Source organism: Anabrus simplex, chromosome 1, assembly GCF_040414725.1.
Source record: "Anabrus simplex isolate iqAnaSimp1 chromosome 1, ASM4041472v1, whole genome shotgun sequence".
NCBI classification, from domain to species: domain Eukaryota; kingdom Metazoa; phylum Arthropoda; class Insecta; order Orthoptera; family Tettigoniidae; genus Anabrus; species Anabrus simplex.
In genome coordinates this window covers 1,108,394,818-1,108,416,731 of record NC_090265.1, presented here as the reverse complement: position 1 = coordinate 1,108,416,731, position 21,914 = coordinate 1,108,394,818, and the positions used below count along the sequence as shown (strand labels likewise).

The 21,914-nt window shown below is 38.6% G+C and overlaps 1 protein-coding gene across 2 annotated transcripts in view; it reads right to left on the bottom strand.

Moving 5' to 3' along the window:
* LOC136858067 (uncharacterized) overlaps positions 1-21,914 on the bottom strand; it is a 579,094-nt gene that overhangs the window by 213,549 nt on the left and 343,631 nt on the right. The window lies entirely within an intron of this gene.

Genomic DNA, 21,914 nt, shown 5'->3' with positions numbered 1-21,914 from the left:
CCTCAAAGTATAACCAATATCACCATGAATGTTATGATTATGTACTCTTTAATATGTTACAAGCCCAAAATCCTTTCTCCTTATAAGCCTTTGGTCATACTTGCTATCTTCCCATGCAAATATAACAATGATCACATTAACTGCATAGGCCTAAGCTAACGCTGGAATGAGTGACGAAAGTAATTTCACTAAATTTTAGTCAATTTTCATACTACAATGTCCTCACTACATTTCAGTCCAACTAATTTACTTCTTTAATTCATTAAGACATTTATAAAATGAGTTTATTCTAGAATCCTTATCGGAGAGAAATAAATGCTAAGAAGAGACAAAACCCTTCCACTAGGGGAAAAAAATGTGATTCTTGGAAGGAAAACTAATATGTTAAAAAGGAATTCCTTATTATTCCTTGGAGAAAAATATTTTATTAATTTATATCATTATGAAGTTGAAATAAAAGAGACAACAATATTTTATTTGATGTTTTTATTTAATCATATATACAGAACATTTTTACAAACAACAGAAATGAAACACATTTTTTCCCCCATACACAGGCATCTGGGAACCATACATCATTTTTTGGAGAAATAACATTTTTTTTTACTGACTCTCTCTCTTTCTCTCCAATAAGGTAGGAGAAAAATCCTTGCAAGAAAATGTTTCTTGAATTACATTAATTTCCTCATACAAACACTACACAGTAGATTGTACATAGTTTGCAAACCTACATAATTATCATTGCTGATTTTTCAGAGGTTCTGTCTTGCCAAATGACAATTAATGTAGCTGCTATTTAGTAAAATGTTGGCAGTCTTCTTGATGGTAAAAATAACAGTCTGGTAGGGACTCATCTTCATTTTTTTTTTTCTTGAGGGTAAACCACTTTCATGCTTGAGGTGGTCGCTCTCAGTTATGAAGGGAGAAGGAAAATGCTAGACTGGCTTGCTTAAGTAGCTGCAGCTTCCTTTTAGAGGCTAGTAACAACATGGTCATTAGCTCCATGATTTTGATAAAACACATTCAAGTCACACTTCTAAGTCCATCCTGGATGCAACTGTTTGATGCTCACTTCTATTTAGGCAAGCTGACTGATTTAATCAAAAGTATTTGAATACTTCCAAATATCTAGTCTCTTTCTTATACTGTAATTCAGTGCTGGGCTTTATATAAATTTTAATTGAACTACACTGAATTATTCTTAATATAGGTATGGGCTGTTCAATTGAAACATACAGCTGACAGCACTGCATGATTCGGTGTAGTAACAGTACAGAATGAAGTCAATCAGGGACACACACATCTGATGAGTAGAGGAGAAAGGTGAAGCAACAGTGGTGTGTTATGGATATATCTAAATGAATACAAGAAGGCATGATTCAATTCTTGTGCAAAGATGGTGTTTCAGCAAGTGAAATATCTGGTTGAATGCAAACTGGGTATAGTAATGCATGTATAAAGTGAAGTGTTCAAGTGGTATGTCGTATGCTCAGAATGGGTACCCCAGAACTTTACTGACGAGCGAAGTTGTTTGAATGGGGATACGCCTGGAACATCTTATTTGATACTATTTGGAAGGACATTTTTTGGAACAAATTGTGATTTGTGATGAAACCTGATACCACCATACTGAGACAGCAACAAAGACGAGTAAGGAATGGAGATACTCTTCATTATCAAGAACAAAGAAGGCATAGTTATTTGTTTTGGCTGGGAGGGCCATGTTCACACAGTTCTTTGATGTCAATGGACCCTTGATGTAGAAGTGGCTACTGGATAACTCCACAATCTTCAATGTTATTGTAACACCATACAGAAACTCCTAAGGGCCATTGAAACAGATCGTTAGGAAAATTGTCATTAGGTGTACTTATGGCTCCACAATAACACATGCCTAAGTGCTGTTAGCACAACAAAAAACACTCTGCATTGTTTTTGCTGGAGTCTCATATAACACCTATTAAGAGTCCAGATGTCTCGACTTGACACTATCTTTGGTCCGTTGAAGAAGTCCAGAAAAAGCACTTCACCAGTAATTGACCAGTTTATGATGTTGTGAAAACTGGGTTCAATCAGCAATCAGTGTCCTTAGCAGAACATATAGAGAAACTTGTTCAGCAGTGGGACAGGTGTATGGGCAGTGGAGGGGGTGACTGTCTCAAGCTGTCATCAGTACGCTGTAGTGATAGAATATGTCCAACCCTTGTCCTGTTTCTCTCAGGGGTCAGGTATGAAGCGAGATGAATCTTCGTAGTGAGTTTTTACGGCCGGATGCCATTCTTGACATCAACCTCAACCTCATCAGAAGAGTTAACGAAATGAATGGCGTGATTATGATAGCAGGAAGGGAGAAGGTGAAGCCCGGTGCACGCATATAGCCTACCTCAGTCAAATAGCACCAAGAGATCTGCTAAAGGCTTAACATCTCCATCCGATGGACAAATCACAATCAACGGTGTTATATGTCTTCACTCCATATGAAATGGTGGAGAAGTTTGGAAATGAATCCAGGCTTTTGGCATGCAATCTAGTGATTATAAACAATCATTCTACACCATCACATCTCCTACCCTGCTGGAGAACATTCTGATGTAGACATTGTTTTTTTGAACAACAGGACTCTCAACGTTTTAGACCACATAGACTTCATGGTCATGACCACCACAAGACAGGCTGTTGTGATATAAGGTATATTGTCCAATACATAGTGTAAATTTCTTGACACCAGCCTATGCCTAAACTGAACAACCCTTATAGAAAAGAGCTTAAAATGATGGTTGTCCTCAGGACGTGAACCATAATTCTCAGAGTTTCTAGAATCAGAAACTGGGAGGATTTTGGCTGGGCTGTCTAAGGTCTGTACCTTCTTAGAAATATACACTAAGCTTTTACATTTCAGAAGCTGTGAATGTTACAGATTCGTACAGTGCCCTAGCCAGGGTCAGATGTTTATAGATGGATGAACTGAAAGTTTGTATGTGGTTAGTTTTCACAATGGACTGAGGTGAAAGTGGAGAGTATGTTGCTTTTGTAGTACTCAGAGAAGTGGCCTGCAAGATTTTCAAAACCCTGCAGACGCTGAAAGTCTCTAAAACGTTAGTGCATTGCACTGCCCAAAAATTCCCTGAAACTGTAAATGACAAGTCCAAGAAAGGATGGCCATATTCTGCAAGGACAGTGAAGGCAGTGATACAGAAACAGAATTTGATTCAGAAACAATCACTAATGGCCTAGGAAGTGAAACTATACAAAATGTTCATGTCTAGCATAGTGAAACATGACCTAGGCACAAAAGTTGACAAAAGAGGTACCTACCTACCTTCTCACAGATGAGTTAATGTGCCAGAGAGGATAAAGACACTGCGACTACTGGACCGATATCCAGGAAATTTGCACATGCAAGAAGATTTTTATCGTAGAGGAGACTTCCAATTCTCAAAATGACAAGAGTGTACCCTAGATCATGAGAAGCTAGTGAGAAGGCTTCCAAGTGTCCAAAGAGGTTATCACCTACTGTAGCTTCAGTGAAGGTATGGCAGGGGTTAGCAACAATGCCACCTGTGAGCTTTACGTCAGAAGTCAGCTATATTATACCAGAAGACTTCTGGATATGGTGGTCAAGGAGTCTAACATCACCCTCTTTCATGGACATTGAACACCAGCTCATATGGTTTGAGGAGCCCAGCAGCAACTTAAAATTTTAGGAGACTGCAGAAATGCTGACCATAAAAAAACAGAAGCTGGAATACTTGGGCCATATAATAAGGAATGATAAGTACAGAATAAAATCCTCCAACTTGTCATGCAAGGAAGAATAGAAGGATGTTGGAGACCTGGCAGACGACCAACTCTGTGCCTGAAGAATTTCGTGGATTCATACAGATTGAGCATGATGTTCTTGTTTAACAATGCTGTATCCAAATTCAAGATAATCATGTTGATTGCCAACCGTCACTGGCAGATGAGACAATAATAAGACGAAGGCTTCATTTTCACTTCAGATTGACAGTTTGCTAATCATATCTATACTCTCTGGACTAAAAATTGTGGTCTCTGCTTGAAAACATGGCCTGCAAGAAAAACATTGTAATACTGAAAATCTGAAGTGCTTTCTTGTCAAGACAGAGGAGGATTTTTCCATAGATATGCTGTGTAATTAGACTGGTGATCAATTACAGAGGCTAGGGCTTGTGTGTCCCCCAAAGGAGGTTGCTTCAAAAAATTGTTAATAGTTTAATGTCACATTAACACACACAGGTTTTTGGTAACAGAGGAACGAGAAAAGGTGAGGACTCAAAAAGTAATGGCCATGGCCTTAATTGAAGTACAACCTTGGCAAATGTCTGTTGTGAAAATCAGAGACAACAGTGAACCATCTTCAGGTCAGATGGTGGTGATGTTTGAGTCCATAATTTCCCAAATATAAGCTTACAGCTACAGGACCCATACAAAGTTGCTAACTCACTTGGTCATTTCAAACAATGAGTGATTTGTGTTCATGATGTATTGTTTCGATATTATAATATCACTCCAGCACCTAACACATAAGTATGCCCAACCCTTATACCGTTCCCTAAAAACATTGTGAGAAGCACTTATTGTAATACTGTGTAATGGACAAGGAAAGAGTTATTCTAATAGATTTTTTTTTCTTTCAATAAAACTGTTGTGGTATGCCAGTCAACACTGCTCAAATATTGTCTACTTTGTACTCGCTCACAAAATTCATACAATCTTTCAATAATGAATTAATTTTCCAAGGGTCTTCCTTTCTTTATTCTACTAGTAGTTTACCAGTAACTTCCAATCAGAAAGCATTGGTAGTTCAAGCATCCAAGATGGTCAAGGAGTGCTCACAATTCTCACTGTTTGCAACAATAACTGGCTTATAAGATTTCTCACTACGGGAACATTTCCTGTTAACATTTTACAAAAATTTGTAAGAAAACAGCGGAACTTGGTGAATCTTGCCACAAAATTTGTCAGAAAAGTTATTTTAACTTGGGTTATTTACAAGGACTGGTAATTGTATAATACTTTCAGAACCATTCAATATATGGCCACATATACAGTGGGGGACATAGGTATTCATACAGCCTGATATCAACACTAAATCACTAATTGTCTTATGTACACCGTTCAGATCACAAACATAAATGAAGATGCTTCAACAGAAAACATTGTAATACCAATATAGTTGGTCTGTTATTGGACATTAGAAATTTTCCAGCTAACTCAATTCCTGGTTGCCAGCATTTCGCCCCAGTGTGCCAAGTTGGGCTAATCAGTTGGTAAATGGCACATCCACATGGCCAGTGCATACCGTGTAGGCCACTGCGTAGGCTATTTGGAGCCACCGGCAGTGCCAATGCACTATGAGAGACTTTGTCTCATTTTCAAAAATTGATGCCTGCCTGGCCATCAGATGATAATAATGTTGATTCCCATAGGGAACCTGAAATATTTGTTCCGAATGAGTAAATTTATAATACCAATATTCCTCATGAGTTAGCTGGAAAATTTATATGTCCAATAACGGACCAACTATATTAGCATTATAAATTTACTCATTTGGAACAAATATTTTAGGTTCCCTATGGGAATCAACATCTTTATCATCTGATGGCCAGGCAGGCATCAATTTTTGAAAATGAGACAAAGTATCTCATAGTGCATTGGCACTGATGGTGGCTCCAAACAGCCTACGCAGTGGCCTCCACGGTATGCACTAGCCATGTGGGTGTGCCATTTACCAACTGATGAGCCCAACTTGGCACACTGGTGTGAAACGCTGGCAACCATGAATGAGTTAGCTGAAAAATTTATAATGTTCAATAACGGACCAAATATACTGGTATAATAAATTTACTCATTCGGAACAAATATTTCAGGTTCCCTATGGGAATCAACATCTTTATCAACAAAACATTGTAACGACACAAAGTGAATAAACGGGAAAAGTTTGTAAATAATAACGAAATACGTAATTAGTCTGGATTAAGCCAGTGAAATAAGTATTCATACACCTGGTTTGTACTTCAACTGTACAGGCAGTGGATACGTCCCCCTCCCTATTCAGTGTCCAACAGTTGTTATCAAGATGTCGATGAGCAGCACCAGTACAGAGTACAAGCTGGTATTATTATCCGAATGGAGCGCAAGACTAAGAAAACTACAGCTGCTGATAGAGAGAGAATGGTTCAGCTTCATAATCAAAATAAATCATATTCTGAAATTGCAGATATAGTATACAAACCGTGTTTCAGTCCAAAGTGTCATACGGCGATTTAAAACAAACAGAAGAACCCCTGTAAGATCTGGCCGACCGTACAACCTGACGACTCGAGATAGGAGGATGTAGAGAAAACAGTCATGAAGAATCCTAAGATAAGTGTGACAGAAATAAAAGCTCATGTAGAAGAACATTATGGTAAACAAGTCATAAGTAGAACCATCAGAAGAATCCTTCATCGCACGGAGTATAAAGCTAGTGTTCCCAGGAAGAAAACCTTCATTAGCAAGAAAAATCAAGTAAACAGATTGCGGTTTACCATGAGTATGTAGGAAAAGATAATGGATTTTGGGACCAAGTTTTATTAGGATGAGGGTTGGTCTGGAGAAATCCTAATACTGAGCTGGACATCAAAAGTATCTAGGCTACTGTGAAGCATGGAGGAGGTGGAGCAATGGTATGGAGATCCATGGCAGCTTCAGGTGTAGGAGAAGTCTGTAATTATGGACAGATTAGGTTACCTGAATATACTGAAGGAAAATTTGTAGAGGAGTGCTGACAAACTGGGCATTGGGAACAATTTCTATTTCCAGCAAGATAATACGTACTGCGGAAACTGTCTCTGGCAGCTCTATCATATACCACACGCCATTAAAACCCCAGCCCAGTCCCAGACCTGAACCCATCGAGCATTTGTGGAACGAGCTGGGGACAAGAGTAAGGAAGCATGACATTACCAGCAAACGAAGGTAAGGAACTGTTGCTACATGAATGGAACACAATTATTGGTTCCAAAATAACAAGGAAATTGGTATATTCCATGCCAAAACGGCCTATGCATGTCATCCATAACAGAGGTATGCATACTAAGTATTAAGAAACGATTTGGTGGAGGTGTTACTTATAGAAACAAAATCGGTTTGTTATGTATGAACACTTTTGTCCTACGTAAAAATGATATTCCAATGAGGTGCATTTTTTTATTTAATAAGACGTCATTTGGTGTTGATTTTCTGTGTATATATTTATTTAAGTTGAGATGTTAATAAACAAGTGTTCATTACTTAATTACGTTCTCTTGTATAATTCCAATAAAATGTTTTTTTCCATACAAACTCATCTGTATGAATACTTATATCCCTCACTGTATCTCTTTAGTTTTTGTGCACAGGGTGCACCTAAAATCTCATCTATGAGTCATAAGCTAGGCTAAAGTTAATTACAGTACTAAAATTATTTTCAACAAACACAAATTTGGCCATGAACTAAGCCTATAAGAGACTGTTTAATGTAAGGCCTAACTTCAGACCTATTTTTTCCATCCTTAAGAAGACTGTCAGTCAAGAGGATTTGCCATTTGATAAAGTGGAAATCAACAACTCAAGAAAAAAAAAACTTTACACAAGAAAGAAAGAAAGAAAGAAAGAAAGAAAGAAAGAAAGAAAGAAAGAAAGAAACTCTGTACTTGAATTTTACAGCTTAATATAAATTATACATAAAACAAAATCAAAGTCCAAGTTAGTCACATTTAAAACTTACATTTTATAAAGACACCACAAAATCTCTTTCAGAAAACACTGATGAACAGAAAAATACTTAGCCATACAGGCTGTGCAACATTTATTAACATTTTAAATTTTATTTCCAACAAGCATGTGTTAGGCCTTCAAGAGTGTGTGAAAAGTTTTAAAATCAGTAAAGAACATTACTGTATATTTTATACCTCCCAATGGAACCAAATACAGACATATTCTTCCACAATTGATTGTTCAGTTTTTTTAAACATTAATCAAGCAAAAAATTTACATTTCTGTTTGGTGCCTCCATTATTCCAGCTTCTTTTGTCACACACAATATCAAGAATGTCTAAAACTAGGCATTTTATAGAATAATTAAGAAGATTGCAGAATGCCTAAAATCAAATGAGAAAGTACGTATATTAAGTGCTCAGCCCGAAGGCTGGTTTGGACCTCAACCACTCCACCATCAGCCCAGGCATCACTGAAGAGGTGAGCTAGAAAAATTAGAGAGGTAGTTTCCCGTTGCTTTCATTACTGAGCCAGAAGTTGCTATTATATAGCAGTCTGCCAAGCCCACTGAAATGCCCACACCAACTGACCCTATGAGCAACATTTTCACACCATTCATAACAGGGACTGGCTGCAGAAGGAATGGCACTACTAGCATTGCTCATACCTCGGTCACTTTCATATTGTCAAAGCGAAGGGCGAGACTAAGACAGGTCAATGAAAGTAACAAATTTGTTCTAGCCCACACCTGAAGACATAGTGCACTGTAAACACCAAATCTTGCCAGCAAAGGCAAAAATGAGAAAGTATGAAATACAAATTACTATTCACAATTCTTACCCATTTTATAAAATTACATTATTGAAGTCGGCAAAGTATTATAAAATTAAATTAATGTTGTACCATTGCTGTAAAGTATGAAGGTTTGTCAAGCTACAATTCAATCTCTACTATTGTAGCACACGGGTATTTTTCTCAGTGTTGTTCAAATGTCACAACACGTCAGAATCTCTGTGAAATAGGACTGTTTCCATGAAAGGTTGAGAATTAATGTTTTTAAGAACTGTATTTATCTCAAGGATGAAAATCACCTAAACGATGTGCTAAATTATAAGATTTTAATTTAATTTCGTGTGGCTATTTCTAGCCGACTGCAGCCCTTGTAAGGCAGACCCTCCGATGAGGGTGGGCGGCATCTGCCATGTCTAGGTAACTGCGTGTTATTGTGGTGGAGGATAGCGTTATGTGTGGTGTGTGAGTTGCAGGGATGTTGGGGACAGCACAAACACCCAGCCCTCGGGCCATTTGAATTAACCACTGAAGGTTAAAATCCCCGACCCGGCCGGGAATCGAACCCAGGACCCTCTGAACTGAAGGCCAGTACGCTGACCATTCAGCCAACGAGTTGGACAAATTATAAGATGATCATGCAGAAGAAATTTTGGGACTTGATACTGCTGAAGAGGTATGGGGTCATATTTGTTAAGAATAAGAGGAAATTATAGTAATATACCCAATTAAGACGAAGCCAGTAATTTTGTGCTTTATGACAATAATGTTATTGTTTTTTACATCCCACTAAGTACTTTGATGGTTTTTGGAGACGCCGAGGTGCCGACATTTTATCCTGCAGGAGTTCTTTTACGTGCCAGTAAATCTACCGACACGAGGCTGACATATTTGAGCACCTTCAAATACCAATGGACTGAGCCAGGATCAAACCTGCCAAGCCCGACTGTGCTTTATGTAAAAGATTCTGGGCTACTCTGCGCACTATATGAAGCTTATTTGGCAACTGGTCAAGGAGAATGAGACAAAGTTGGAGGATTTTTTTTCCAAACACGACAAAGCCTTAATGAAAAAGATGCTAGCCGTACTGAACGATTATGGTATTAGTGGAAGATTATTACAGGGAATCAAAGGCATTTATAATGTCTATTTTATGCATGGCTAAAGCATAACAATAAATAAATAAATAAATAAATAAATAAATAAATAAATAAATAAATACCAAACTGGTATAATATTATCGAACTTCAACCAACCAATACCTGTCTATCGCCACAATTGTATCCTTTTCCTGCCCTCAATTTTATTGCACCTAAGTTTACTTTTTAACTACAAATTCATCCAAACAGCGCACTGAAATATCTTCAAATTTTATGGCAAATACAACTTACCACAGACCCCACAATCAAAAGGATGTTACTGAAGCCGACATATTGGGAATTTACTAAACGCCTCCACAGTCTTCAATTTGTAACTAGCTCTGTGGCGTCATTTAGTTTATATTTAAATCATTAGAAACCGAGTCTAACCATCCATGAGCGAGTCAATTATTAGCCTAGGTAACCTATTCTCCTCCATTCACCTCATATGACCCCACCAGGGAAGCTGGTGTATGCGTACCGCTTCATCCATCAAGTTCATTCTTAACTTAGCCTTTATCGCATCATTCCAAATACTCTGCTGCAATTGTTCCCACCCGTTTGTAACAGCAATCTTTCTCTCTACTTTCATGTCTGCCACTTCTAACTTATCAGTATGACGTGCATATAACTTCTTACTCTCATGAACTTCACAGGCTAAAACCTGACAAAAGACGTATATCACATACTTGTATTAATACACAACCTCCTGAATAGCCATCTTGCCCCAGCGTATTTCCTCTAAATTTCACTTTCTCTCCTCTCCTAGCTGTAACACTTGCGCTGGCACTATCCTTGCTATTCCTTCTCACCATTCATCTGACCAGTTCCAGACTTTGGAATTCCTTACCAGTCAATTAATTAACTAAATTCAAAAGATCTTGCTGCTATCTGCTGAAAGCTATGGATTGAATTGTTCACTGTACAGCTGAGTGTGTGAATGATGTGCTATTTCACGGTTTGCAGTGAAGTTATCTGGAGCAAAAATGGTCACTACGCCATGAGAACGTCGGAAATAACACGTCAACATATCCATAAAAAAGCTTAAAATTTATTATTGAAAATAAAAATAAAATAAAAAAATAAATAAATCGATTCACAGAAGACCTACTGGCAGAACGCTCTCACATATCAATCCAAGAAGAAGGCTGAACGTGAAAAAAGTTTAAATTTAAAGATAAATAATAATAGACGTCCACAAGAACACTGTAAGACATCGGCGTTAAAGAATTCAGACAGCTTCGAAGAATAAAACTGCACAGTTGGATTGGCAGATTACGCAATTACTACGTCACGAGATACCGACAAGGCAACGTACCCAATGAAAGAGTACAATCTTAAGAAGTTAGAGAAGAGTAATAACTTGTGAAGCAAGGCATAGGAAATTATACAACGTTCCGATTGAAGCTTAAATAGCTATATCTTTTTTTTTTTTTGCTAGGGGCTTTACGTCGCACCGGCACAGATAGGTCTTATGGCGACGATGGGATAGGAAGGGCCTAGGAGTTGGAAGGAAGCGGCTGTGGCCTTAATTAAGGTACAGCCCCAGCATTTGCCTGGTGTGAAAATGGGAAACCACGGAAAACCATTTTCAGGGCTGCCGATAGTGGGATTCGAACCTACTATCTCCCGGATGCAAGCTCACAACCGCGCGCCTCTACGCGCACGGCCAACTCGCCCGGTAATAGCTATATTGACAAACTACAAAACTATCATAAGATATCATTATAAGAAGCAGTAGTTGGAGAATATTACTAGATCATAATAGGCTTTGTATCCATAAGATGATGAAAATGACCATGTTAATGTGTATTTCTGTTTCAACTGTGCAAGAAACCAACTACGTCATGTACTAGAAAGGCTGATGCGGAGGCTACCTGGATTATGGGGACACAAGCCGACAAATCAAGCCCATGATGACCGAAGAAGACCAAAGACCTTCCCAGATGTTTCCAAGAGGCTGATACGATGCCATGAATGCAAACACAGCACGTCCTAGCCAGCCGGACATGTAACAGTGACGAGGAAAGCAGGAGGAAAAGATAAGTCATTTAAGTTCATCGTACGTGAGTAATTCAAATAATATTTTGTTTGGAAAGTGTCATTTTATATTTTCCCGAAAAATACATGTGAAGTGCAATCTTAAGTTATCCAAAGAAGTGATGTTACGTGAAAAGTCAACCAAATTAACAATATTAGATGTTATTAGGTAGTCATCTGACCAGAATGACAAGTTCATTGGATTAGGAAGTGTTTAACCAGTGATAATCTAACCTTGCGTTCGTAATGTTGTCAATGTTGAATGAAAAGAGGTTAACTTAGCTTAAATGCAAATATGATACGACATTGTGGTTAATATTAGGTTTACATTAGGGCATATACTGCAAAGTTAAATTGAAATAAGATCGTATACAGGTTATAGCAACATCTTAGGAAGACATATGAAGATAATTAATGGAATTTGAAGAAAACTGAGAACAGAATGGAATAATTAGATGGATGGTTAATGATGAGGTAGTTACATGTGTCAAGTTGAGATGAATTATTATGTTTAATGTAATATAGAGTGGGACATGAGATGTGTAATATGAAATAGATGATTTATATATGAAGACTGGTAGAGTATTATGAAGAGTAATGATTGTGATGATTTTTGTTTTGTCGAGAGTGAAGAGATAGATAATTCTAGCGACGATATTAGATCAATTGTTGCAATTTTGAGATAGAGGATAGTCATATTTGGTTCTTTAATGTATGTTAATTCTTCAGCAATCCACATGAAGTACCAATACGATCTATATAACGTGCCTATGTTAATATATACCTATAGATCATCAAAAATAAATCCACATACGGAGGATAGCACAAATGTAGCCTGTACGAATTTCTACCCACAAACATTTCCATTGAAATAATAAAAGTAAGGAAACTTATTTAGTTACATTCAATTATATCACTGGTAATATTATTGGTAATTGAAAGTTGACTGTGACTGATAGTCTTCTTACAAGCTAGACTACTAAATATATAGGAGAATTTCGTTGAATAGTTGTCAGATGTGAATGATAACATGATGACAGATCACATATAATTAATGTGTTGGCACTTAAATTAATTATTGAAATTAATATTTATTTTTAATGAACAACTTTGAGTAAATAACAGTAATGGCATTTCAATTATTTTATTTCGAATGGAGTGATGACTTAATGAATTATATTTTCTTCCACATAAAGAGAATAACAACAAGAACTTTGAAATAATTGAGAAAATATTTTCTTTTAATCAACTATATTGCTGATGATGGAATATGGACAACTACTGGCAAATGAAACTAACTTACCGTAAATTAATTAGGTGATATACTGAACCATTCAGTTCATCGTCCAATAGAGATGATCTGCAGATGATAATAATAATATGCAGATGAGACCACATAAGAATGTCATCAGGTTTTATATTATGGTGCAAGAGCACGCAACATTGCGCGCTTTTTTAAGATACCAGCGTCAGTAGCAGGGTGGAGTTCCCAGCATAAACAATTAAGGACACGAAGCCACATTAACCACTTAATTTATAGCGTCTGATGCCAGCATCTTTATGAGAAATAGCGGGAGAATTCAGGATGGAGGGAAACAAACTTGACGGATATTTCTGCCAACAGGAATAATATTGAGATTTTAAAATGATAGTCTGAATGAGCATAATTTTCTGAACAATTTGATAAGCCACATGAAATTATTAATAATCCCTACGAATTAATATGCATTTGTCTCGAGCACCGTGAGAGAAATTCCCTTCCTGTGAGTGCACATCTAAGTGGACCACACAGTGAGAACCTCGCAGGCGCGGGTACGCCTCTTCAATAAATACACCACGCGTGAGACGTGAGAAGCATTCTCTGTGTGCATCGCTGACTGCAAGGTATACCTGTGTTACGGAAGCTCATCGACAAGAAGACAGCCTTTATCTCCAAGCGGTGCAGTTAGAGATACTGCACTGTCCCAGTGACAATTGTCTAGCATCAGGAGTCACCCGCCACAGCCTATTCATCACTCTGGGGGCGGTGGTACGAGCCAAGCAACGAGGACATCCATCACCGCAGAGAGGCAACGATCGAGGACCCGCTAGCAGTGTGCATCACATCCAGGCGAGGCACCACAAGCAAATAGCAGACGGCGATCAACTCATCAATACGAGTTTGCAGTTGAAGAATAAGATCCTCATGATGTCACCAATCACAAACTCCAGACTGCTGTCTTCTACCAACAGCGTGAACATGGGTCACTAAGCCTCATGTCCGTCTGGAGAATTGCTTAAGTGTCATCACAGGTGGAGGTCAGGCAAATCCTTACTTATCAGCATGGATCAGAGATAGGGTAGTTTCGATAATTTAAAGATGTAACGTAACAACTTTAATTTGTAAATAGTATGTGTGCCCTCGGGCACTTGTATATAGATTATGCGCAGGACACGCACGATTAGTGTAGTTTAATTTCTGCAAGTTATATTTCTTGATTATGTTTTCAGTGTGTCCTATTTGTTGTACATTAGGTCTTCAGTCAATGAAAAAAGGGTTGTTTTTATTTCATCAATTAAAAGACTTGCGCAGTCTAAGAATTTTATAGGCAGAGGTCTTCTTTAATGCATCTAGGGGTTTGTCCGGGAATCGAGCTTGCCATGGATTCACGCAGAAATAGATAAAAGGTGAGAGATATGTGTTTAATAAGCCCAGGATAATAAGAGATAATAGTGCCCTAAATTGCGCGATGTACGCAGGTATAAGCTGTGAAATGATATATGTGGGTGCAGACTAATGCACGTGAACATAAAAAGGGAAAATGCTCTAACGGAACTCAAGTTATAAATAAATTAAGGTACTGGGATTCGCACTGCCTGAGATAAGAATATGTGTGGGATTTACATGTTAGTTACGTTAATGAGAGGGCATGGTAATTAAATACCTTTACTAGGGCTGATATTTGTATGAATGAGAGTCTTGCCAGGTTGCTTGTTTACTAGTTGTCAGCTGCTCATAAATCACAGCTGGGATTCATGATGGCGCTTGATGCTTGAGGCAAGTTCCCTGGGTCGCATAAAGGGAAGGTTTTTTTTCCCCCTTGCTATTTGCTTTATGTCACGCCGACACAGATGTGTCTTATGGCGACGATGGGACAGGAAAGGCCTAGGAAGTGGAAGGAAGCGGCCGTGGCTGTAATTAAGGTACAGCCCCGGCATTTGCCTGGTGTGAAAATGGGAAACCACCTTCACGGCTGCCGACAGTGGGGCTCAAACCCACTATCTCCCGATTACTGGATACTGACTGCACTTAAGCGACTGCAGCTATCGAGCTCGGTAAGGGAAAGTTTCTGATGTCACTCATTGGGGGAATTCTTTCCAAGTCCGGTCTGAAAATGGAGTCACTGTCTACAGGGGAGCATTGACCTGCTTTCAACAGACGTTTAAAAATGGGAAATATACACATAGTTGGTTGTACTGTTTGTACCTGTACCTGGAGATCCCATATTATTCTGCGCAATGTCAATAAATTGTTTTTCGATTGTGATGTAATTAGAGATATTGCATGCTTTCAGTGGAGTCACGAGTTCGAATCTCCGAGGTTGAGCATTTGTGTTGCATGTTTCAGTGTTTTATTTATTTCGTATGGCATGAGGATACATTGTTACAATTTGGTTATTAACTATATTTATACATTTGAGCTCATCAATATCTGCATTGCTGCTAAAGCTGAATGTCCAGTTTTGTTAGCCAACTCACAGCTTCATCACTGGCCTCGTGGATATCCTTTATTGTCCCACTGAATCTTCGGAGTGGGCACTCTGTGACGATATGTTGAACGGTCTGAGGCACATCAGAGCAGTCGCAATAAGGATCGCTGGTAATCTTCCACTTGTGTTTCCAGAAGTTGCATCTGCCATGTTGAGTTCTGATCCGATTAAGTGATGACCAGATTTTTCTGGGTAAGTTGAAACCAGGAGGTTGCATAACTGGATCCGAAATTAGACCTAATCTGTCAGGGTTTGAAGCTGCCCACCCATAGCGCCAGGCAGTGTTAGTATGAAATTCATCTTAGACTAGCCTCTTTCCTAGTAACCAAGAAGGTTTCCTAGATTTCAGCCTGAGATCTTCACGTAGGCAGTCTTGATGTATTGGTAGAAGAGGATTGTCACAGAATTTAACCCATTCTTTCTTCAGTGCCATTTGTCTTCGGAGATGAGGAGGTGGAATATTTGAAAGAACTGGTAACCACTCCAAAGGTGTGGATTGGATGGTTCCTGATATAGCCCTCATTGTATCGTTTAACTGAGTGTCTATCTTCTTTGTATGGGCACTGTTGAGCCATACTGGGCAGCAGTATTCGGCTACTGGGTATACTAACGCAAGTGCTGTAGTTCGGAGGGTGGATGCAGATGGACCCCAGCTTGTTCCTGTGAGTTTGTGCAGGATGTTATTGCGGGTTTTGATCTTGGCAGATGTTTTGCGTACATGTTCGCTGTAAGTCAAAGATCGATCCAAGGTAACGCCTAGATATTTTGGATGAGGATTGAACTTCAGTATATGACCTCTGAATTGAACCTGAGGGGCATAATTAGCTTGTCTGTTGCTCAAATGAAAGCAGCTGACCTCTGTTTTTGTTATGTTTGGTTTCAGTCGCCAGGTTTTAAAATAATTATCAATTCTGCAGCGATCTTTAGTGAGTGTGGTTTCTGCTCCAGCAAAATCACTAGACTGGGCTGCCAAACAGATGTCGTCAGCGTATATAAACTTCCTAGCATTAGTTGAAGGTAGATCTGCTGTATATACGTTGAAGAGTAATGGGGCCAATACCGATCCCTGTGGTAATCCGTCACTCAGTTTGTAAGTTTTACTTATGTTGCCATGTAGGTGTACTTCAATCATTCTATTAGCCAACATATTATTCAGCAGGGTGGCAAGCGTCTTACAAGGGATTAACTTCAGGAATTTGAGGATCATTCCTTTTCGCCAGACTGTGTCATATGCTGATGACAGATCTACGAACACTGCTACGGTCTTCTTTCGATCTTGAAATCCCCTCTCAATATGGGTGGTTAGGGCTAACACCTGGTCGGTACAGCTGCGGCTTGGTCTGAAGCCAGCTTGTTCAAGTGGTATGTGCTCTAGGATTTTGGCTGAGATTCTATTGTATATTACTCTCTCCAGTAGTTTGTAGCAGACACTTAAAAGGGCTATGGGTCTGTAATCTTCTGCATTGTCTCCACTTTTCCCTGGTTTAAGGATTGCTACTATTTTTGTTCTTTTGAGTATTGATGGTAGTTGTCCAACATGTACGATATTGCTGTAAAATTTGGCAAGCCATTCGGTTGTTCGGGGGCCACAATGTATAAGGAATTCTGGGTATATTCAATCCAATCCGGCTGCTTTTCCTGACTTTATTTCTTTTAGCGCAGTTGAGATCTCAGCAGCTGTGAAATCAGAGGAAAACTGAGAGACTGCTTTGGCCTGGGTTATCCTCGATTTTAGCTCTTGTTGAATTCTTTTTGACTCTTTCTTATTTGTGCCGACTGGTTTTCTTGTCAGGTTAACTAATATGTTTGCCACCTCGTTTGGTTTTATCTTAGAGCTCTTGGGACCGAATTTGGGAGTGCTGTTGCCAAGTTTCCTTAGACGTGACCATGCTTTTCGACTGGAATGTTGAAAACTCATATTTTCCATGAGATTGAACCATTTTTCTTTTCTAGATGAATCTAGAGACTGGATCAGTTCATCTGCAATTTCAGGGTCACTGCTGAGCATATATTCCTCGTATAGCTCTTTGCATTTTGGGTTCCATCCAGGAATATAATCCTTCCTGTATCCTCTTGGGATATGCTTTTTCGCGATGGCGGATGTTAGTTTGACAAAGCGCTCGTAATTTCCTGTTGTAGGAGGAATCCACTGTACATTATGTTCCAGTTCGCTGGTGAATTTAGACCAGTTGGCTTTGGAAAAATTCCAGCGGGGAAGTGGGACTGATCTGATAGCAGGTATTTCCAGGCCGACTTTGACAAGCACTGGTCTGTGTTGGCTTCGGGGAAAGTTGTTCAGAATTTTCCTAGTACAGTGTAGAGGTCTTCCAAGAGAGTCTTTTGATACAAAACACAGATCAGGGTTATAGTCCTTATTCCATCTGGTAGAGTGGAAGGAGCCCTTTTCTTTGGCATCAAACAATAAAAAAAGATCTTCGGCATCAGCCCATTCAGACACATCTTGTCCCTCTTTGTTGGTATAGTTATAACCCCATTTAGTGTTCTGACTGTTAAAATCTCCAAGGATTACGGCTGGGTGCTGTATATTCAGGATGGCCTCGTTTAGGCTCCAAGGTTGACAAGGTGGTTTGTAGATGTTTACAATTTCTGTATTTGCAATCTTTGTTTTAGAGCAAAACATGTTGTTATCAGTATTTGTGCTTATTATTTCAGCTTCCTCTATATCATTTTTTACATATGTTGCTGTTCCGTACTGTTTATGAAACGTTGCATTGAGCAGATTGTATCCGGGAATCCTACATCTGGCATAAAGCTGGTCCTGGTTTTCACAATGGGTCTCCTGCAATAGAACAATATCCACCTTGTGATCAGTCAGTATTTTTGTTAGATAGTCACTTTTTGGTCGACTAGCTCCTTCGATATTGAGCTGCAGAATGTTTAAAGTAGAATCATGATTTTCAGTGGGGCTCTGAAAAGGGCCATTTACGATTTTAATCATTTTTCTCATATTGAGTTAATGAATCCTCTGAATTGCTGGGATATCCACAAAGAAGAGCTTAGGGTCCAGCAGCCAAAGTTGTTGCTCTCTTAACACCACCCAGGGGTCACGTGTAGGGTAATATGAGGTTAAACCTACGGACGTGTAGCAACGGAAACCCCGCTCTAAAGATGGCTGACTAAGTAAGGGCAGAAGATGTAAATAAACAATTTAAGCTCTGTGGCCTAGGCAACACATAAAATGTAGGGTAGAGTTCCCATCTGCATCGTGGTTTCCATGGCTGTGTAAAATGGCCGACATTTAGGGCAGTAAGAGTGATAGAAAAAAAGGAATAAGGAAAGAACAATAAATTGCCCCTCTGACTAGTGTTTACTATGGATGGATTGTAGGAAAACAAGATGTCTGACACTTAGGGCACAAAAATATAGTAAAAATATGAACTTAATATCGCTTGTAACAGAATGTATTCAGAAGATAACACCACCACATGGACATCAGATATAAACACACCACGGATAGCTCTGAAAACCACAACTGAGGCATTAGTTCTTAATAAATCCATAAACTTCTCAGCACATCTTTATCTGATCTGCGTGTGTTGTAATTTTAAGTCCTGCAGCATAATATAAGTAGGGATGAATTTAAAAAACCATTTGTATATGCGAGTTAATTTCCCCTTGATTTATTATTTTGTTTCATTTCTGTTGGAGGTTAGCATTTGTCTGTACCAAACGCACTAGCTGGTAACCCGATTGCCGATGTATGTATGGATGAAGATGCAAGGTTTTCCCAACCGTTCTGACAAGGACCAAGGATCCTATTTCTTGATGAAATTGTTAATTGGAGAAATATTACATTGTATAAAATTTTCCTTATTCACTTATATTTGAGGAAGTCAAGCTCTCATTTTGTAATAAACTTTATATTTGAATTTGAATCTGCAACTCACACAGTTTCTTTCATCTTAGCTTAAGTTAGTTTTTAAACCTGATCGTACCTTTCCTCTTCATTTTTTTTTATTGCTTCGCTGACCCATTTTACCCAAGAATCTTATTCTGGCTGAGCTATGCTGTGCTGCAGAAGAGGATTTACGAGTCAGGTAAGCTATGTGCCAAGCTTACCCACCGTTTGGTGAGTAAGTTTATCCACTATAATGCATCTGGTCGGTTCTCAGCATTTGCTTGACAGCGGCGAGAGCATTGTAGGGCACAATATATGTAAATCAAGTGAAAATTTTTAAAATCAGATTATGCAATGATTGATGAAAGAGGGAAACGTGATTTTCATTTCGTTTATAATATTGATTCCAATGTAAATAATTTGCATCAGACATTTTCTAGCTCCCAATCGAAACTTGTAAATATTGTGAACTTGTTTCTTTTTCATTTTAATTGGAGGCCTTTATTTAAAAAAACATTTTGAGAATGATTGATGAAATATGAAGTTAATTGATTATAATTATTTTTAAAATTTGATATCAGAATACCTAACTCACTTTTCAAGATTTTCTTTTATTTAATAAAATAGTATTATAAAAACTAGTACTATATGTCTTATGGCGACGATGGGATAGGAAAGGCCTAGGAAGTGGAAGGAAGTGGCCGTGGCCTTAATTAAGGTACAGCCCCGGCATTTGCCTGGTGTGAAAATGGGAAACATTTTAGGATAGGTACCTAGTCTTAAGTGAATGTTGGTTAAGAATTATATGAAGATTGCGGAAATGAACCAAATCGCGAACTGGAGACGTCCACTGTGTAGGTTGTGTTTATCCGACAGTATACCCCAAGGGTCCGCTCTTGATACTGAACTCATGACCCGAAATTTGAACCCAATTGGAAATTGATGTCATATTGAGCTAGTCTGGATCTTATGCGACTTGACCTGGACATGGGGATGTCGCAATACGTGTATTCATTGTGTGTGTGTTTGAGCACATGTGTAATACAACTCTGCCAGATTGTAAACGTGGTTAAGTATAAGACAGGGTCAGGTGCCCTAATTTTGCATTTTGAAAAAAGGCAAATAAATAAAGATATCCTGAGTCCACCCAGCTTTCACTTCTGTACAGCAAAGTTGGTCTGAAAACAGACCACTGTAACGATAGTTTCATCCGGGAGCCGACTTCTTTCTCACAGAATACTGTTGATTGCAACTGTAAGCTCACTGCATTAGCTTTGCTGCACCTTAATTTGATCTCTCTCTTCTTTCTTTAAGTCATACTGACACAGCAGGTCTTATGATGATGGGGCAGGAAAGAGCTAGGAGTGGGAAGAAATCGACCGTGGCCTTGACTAACGTAGTCTCAGCATATGCCTGGTGTAAAAATGGAAAGATTCAATCTCTCTCACTACAGTATACTACCCATCCTGGGAGAATACACATCTTAAATACTGCATTCCCAAACTGACATTCAATTCTCTTAGGTTCCTTATCTAGTGACATCACTTTAGTATTGAAATGTCAATTTTCAAATCATATTCAGTGCACCTATTTTTAAGTTCCAAGATATTAGATCGCAGGCTTTCAGCAGTTATTATTATTAAGCGTATGGAATTTACAGAATGGACAAGTATATACAATATTATACAAAAGAAAAACCTGCAAAGAATACATGGTAAGTAGGGAATGAACGTTGCTCATGTCCACAGGATTTACCTCCACATTGCCCTGCATGTGTTCCCCGGGTGGTGCTAAGCGAGCAACAACAAATCGGCAGCCAAACTATCAACAGACGTTGATCTCCTGGCCAAATGGACTCAGAGAGAACTTCTGCAAATGGTCCTTCTCAGGACCAACCTGCAAAGATACTAGGACCTTCTTTACGAATATGCCAAATAAACATCGAAGGCATATCCAGATTGAAGAGTGAACATCTTTCTAGAATCCTTCTTGAAAACAACATCGATTTAGTGACCATTTAAGAAACTTTCAGCAGTGTACCATTAAGACCAAGTCATCGGCATAGGCTGAATTGCTTATTACATTTCCACCTAACTGAATCCTTCCCAGCCACTCTATACCTTTCAGTAGATGATCTATGCAAACTGTAAACAAAGGTGAAATATTACAGCTTTGTTTAACCGCTGTAAGTACCTTGAAACAAGAATTCATTCTACCATCAATTCTCACTGTAACACATTCGTCAACACTGCTTATAGATAGTTGAAATTACTGCATTTGTCCAATCAGAAGGTACCTTACTAACATGTGAGCTCCATTTGTAAAAATAATTACTCACTTTTAGATAACTGTATAAAGGAATGTTATTATACTATAATTAACAACAATTTACTACTACCACCACCACCACATCTGCATGAATTAAAATGGAAATCATTTTCTGAAGCTGCTATGACGTTTAGGTGGGAAAACGAAAAGTTAATTTTCTGCTTTTCATTTTTCCTTTTTTAATGATGAGCAGAGCCCGGATTTTAATTTGCAATGAAGTGAATAAGTGTCATCTAATAATATTGCTCT